Source organism: Protomyctophum bolini (assembly GCF_963924005.1).
Source record: "Protomyctophum bolini genome assembly, chromosome: 20".
NCBI classification, from domain to species: domain Eukaryota; kingdom Metazoa; phylum Chordata; class Actinopteri; order Myctophiformes; family Myctophidae; genus Protomyctophum; species Protomyctophum bolini.
The window spans coordinates 423,314-427,661 of NC_137881.1; the positions used below are offsets into that span (position 1 = coordinate 423,314).

Sequence of the window (4,348 nt, forward strand, 5' to 3'; positions counted from 1 at the left end):
CCCTTGGTATATTGGTGTAACCGACCCTACATTGCAAAATGGAAAAGCATAGAGTTATCCCTGATGGATGTACCAATACAGTCACTATTAGGTTGCACTGACAGAGAGAAAGGAATGTTTCAGACAAGGAGTCAGTGGGTAAATTTATCGTTCAAAATATGGCTGGAAGTTGTTAAACGCTTCCAGCTTCAGAGGGAGGCAAAACTTTTAAGTTGGCCAGCATATGACCCTGACTTCATACCAGCAGTATTAGACAATAGGTATAAACAATGGCACCACAATGGCATCACTTCTATATGTACTATGATTAAAAATGGAAATATTGACAGTTTTGAAAACCTAAAGCAGAAATATGGGTTGGCTAACCAGGACTTCTTCAGATACTTACAAGTAAGGGATTGTTTTAGTAAAAAGGTAAAAGGGTCTACTCCAGGTATTAAACAGGGGTCTTGTGAGTAAACTATATAATGGACTTATGTCGTTGAAAAAGGACTCTACGATATATGTGAAAGAGCGATGGGAAAAAGAGTTGGGAATTGATATAAGTGAATAAGTATGGATGAATATATAAGAAAAGCAATCAACGACCACTAATTCCTTGACTTGGCGAGACTTTTGTTGGAAAAACCAGATTCGCTTCTTTATTACTCCAAAACAGAAGTCCAAACAGACTGGCAACCATATGGACTGTTGGAGAGAATGTGGAGATACAGTGGTTGATCATGCACATGTCTTTTGGTCTTGTCCTGTAATTCAGCCATTTTGGAAGGAAGTGACCACACTTATCTCAAACATTATGGGTTTTAGAATAGATGATTCATTCACATCTTTGTACCTAGGATAACTCCCAGATGGGCTAAACCGGGATGACTCCTACTTACCGGTACTTAAGATTCTACTTGTAGCAAGTAAAAAATCTATTACAAGAAACTGGTTACAAAAGAACTGTCCTACTGCCGACCTTTTTATCAACATTGTGAAACAACTGCATCACCTAGAACAGATGACCTATTCGTTAAGACTGCAAAAAGAGCTGGGTGAAAGAAGATGGGAGAAATGGACAGAGTACTTAGCTGGGGGTGGATGTGGAGTGAATATGGGTGGTGTCTTTCCGGTTGTCATTTAATGTAAGGAACCCAAAAATCTATAATATGTATTATATTGCTGCTGCTGTACATTGTAATATATTGCTGCTGTTGTACATCCCATGACCTCTTGTTTTTTTTTGTATTTTGTTTTTACCCAGTTTATTTTTATTTTTATTTACTGTTGATGTTTCTGTCCTATTGTATGTCTTGTATTGTTTGTCTTTTTTGTTTGTCTTGCATATTAAAAAATCCTAAAATAAAGAGTTAAAAAAAAAAAAGTAAAAGTATAATCACGTTAACCCACACCCTCGAATGTAATATTGCAATTCTACCACAGACTGACAGTCACCCTTAAAACAAAGAAAATCACCTTCTCCTTCAGGCCTTCCACCTCTGCCTGGAGGCTCTCAGCTCGCTCCTCGGCCATCTCTTCCACCTCTGCCTCTGCCTCGTCCAGCGTGGCGTCCGCTGTGTCCACCATCTCATGTAGGGTTATCTAGGGTTAGGGTCATCTGGGGTTAGGGTTATCTGGGCTATGTTGTTCCAGGTACCCCCCATCTGAAACTATACATGTTGTTCCAGGTACCCCCCATCTGAAACTATACATGTTGTTGTCCCCCCCCCCCCCCCCCATCTAAAACGATGTTCCAGGGACCCCCAGAAGCAAAGATTTGAGTTAAAAACGTGAACTGACAGCCCTATCGGCTATTTTACCGTTTGTGAGGACGCACACATGAGCGCGCGTTATTACGTGGCGGAGCAAATTGTTATTTATAATGTGTGTGAAATACCGTGATAATACAGTAGCTAGACTGGATCCATTGGAACACACATTCTTTTATGTCTTAAAAGTAATACTTTTAGACAAGGTTCATGTCTGACAGTGACAATATTCAGGTTAAAGGACCACCCCCCCTGCAAACTGGGCAAAGCCAAACGTACCTCAACTGCGGCCTGAAGTCTTCGCGCCTTCGTGCGAACGACCTGCAAGTGATTTGTTATCTTCATTACCAGAAAAGGAAAAAAACAATTAAACCAAAGAGTACAAAGTGGATTACACATCAGGGTTGAAAACACTTGAAGGGAGATAAGCCCTACTATAGAAGCATCTCAAGCCACACATCAACCTTACAGCCAACAAAGCATTACACTGTCTGTTGTTGTCACTTAATCCATTCTGGGCGGGAACCCCTTTTGGTGTTAGCATTATGTTATGCTTTAGCTATTGAAAAATAGCAGATCTACAAGCTCATAGCGCTCCACCGAGACAGAGTGGCGCGCTACGAGCTAAAATGTGGTGCAAATCTTTGAATATATATTTCCAAGCAAACATTTTTAACTAAAATATTTTCTTCTGGGGGTCCCTGGAACTACATCTTTTGAGATGGGGGTCCGTGGCCCAATAGAGATAATTCTGGGGGTCCTTGACATGAAAAAGGTTGAGCACCACTGACAGAGAAACATGGGTTTTTCAGAAAAATGTTAGGATTTAGAAGCCTTTTTCTTAATCGACCTCAGTCCAAAATGGGTTAAGTGAACTGATTAAGGAGGATGCAGGCCCCTTTAGCACACATTAACAGAGCGCAGATGTGATCTGCTGTGTACTGAATGAAAATTGGCCAGTCTAGTATTCTTTGGGGGGGATCTGGATATAAGGCATTTCACTGGCCAAGTTTGCCTTGAACATTCATATAGTCCGAAAACATTTCATGTTCCTCATAAGATGAAATATTCATCAGTGCAGATTGTAGAATGGTAGTGTGTGTTCGTAGGTGTGTGTGTGTTCCTTCTGCCCTACATGACTGGATATTGCATTGTGTATTTGCATTTCTTTGGTGGAGTGGATTCATTTTCTGTAGTGGTTTTAATCAAGCAAATCACCCCCATGTCAAAGAAGCTTGCGTGTGTGTGTGTGTGTGTGTGTGTGTGTGAGTGTGTGTGCAGCTGGGCACACGCGTGTGTGTGCGTGCGTGCTTGCGTGTGTGTAAAGTGGGTAATTGGCAAATATCAGTGCAGATCACCAATCAAATGGCCACTGCAGGTAAGGTCTTTGAAAGTAGGGAACTTTTCTTGTTATTATTATTATTAAGTTTATTATTCACCTGGGGCCTATTTCACAAATCTTGGATTAACTAATCCAGGATATAGGCCAAAGCGAGGCTTTTTAAATACTGGTCTTTACAGCCTGGTTTATTCCGTTCCACTAAAGCCAAGCGAGGCTCAGAATTGGCGGATTTGGCGAGCCGGGCTCAGCAAGCCTCGCTTACAAGCGCGTGCACGCATTCCTTGAAAAGCCATGATGCCGATCATAGATTTCTTGAGCGAGACCAATCATGAGCGAGGCGAGCAAATATGCAGGGAGAGCTGCGGCTTTCACAGATGAGGAGCAAGAAAATCTTATGATATACTACGAGGAATGATGAGTGAATGATTTATTACTTTTTTGAGGCAGGTCTGATAAGAGCGCCCCTCACTTCACACGGGTGTGATTATTTTGCAGAACAATTGGATTTGATCAAAATCCTTCAAAATGTTGGAACTACAAGCCTACAACAAGCTTACAATGTGCCAAATTGTATAAGCTTGTAGATCGGCTAGTTTCAAATAGCTGATGATGCTGATAAAATGGGGCTTTTAAGTGGTTTTTAAGTGGTTAAGCACATGGCCAGTGGCACACAAATAAACACAGAATAGAGATGACACACAGCAGGCCTATAACACTTACCATGGGTCATATCCATGGCCTCCTCAAATACGCGCTCCATCTCTTCGGTCCAGAACAGGCGTTTTGCCCTCCCAGCCATGATGTTCTGTTGAGTATCAAACAAAGTCACATCCTGTGTGTTCAATACTGGTACCTTATTATATACCTTTATTTAAGGATATTCACCTCACCTGAGGAGGAAAAGACAGGGTTCAATAATGACCTTTATTTAAGGATATTCATCTTCACAGTTTGACTCCATAAAACACTTTACCCACATTTTAACCCGTTCTGACCTGAGATCAGATTCTAAAAATGTCTTCTTCTACATCCTGACACCAAAATGGGTTCCCGCCCAAAATGGGTTAATCAAATATTCTACGCTGGCGAGATTGTTTCATTACCTTTGCAGCATAACGCTGAAAGAATTTGCGCTTTAGATATGTGAAAAACCGCTAGTAAACACTAAACACTGCCCGCATCGGTTATATTGAGCCGATAAAAAAAAGCCACTTCCTTGATCCGGGTCACAGACAAAGAGCAAAGCCCTAGCAGC

At 41.4% G+C, this 4,348-nt stretch overlaps 1 long non-coding RNA gene across 1 annotated transcript; it reads right to left on the minus strand.

The window, feature by feature from the left end:
• Positions 1–1,457: 1,457 nt before the first annotated feature.
• On the minus strand, positions 1,458–3,900 carry LOC308334924. Its single transcript, XR_013965937.1, has 3 exons — positions 3,814–3,900; positions 2,031–2,090; positions 1,458–1,584 (listed from the first exon to the last, which is right to left on the minus strand). It is a non-coding gene; the product is annotated as an uncharacterized lncRNA (long non-coding RNA).
• Between the last annotated feature and the right edge of the window lie 448 nt (positions 3,901–4,348).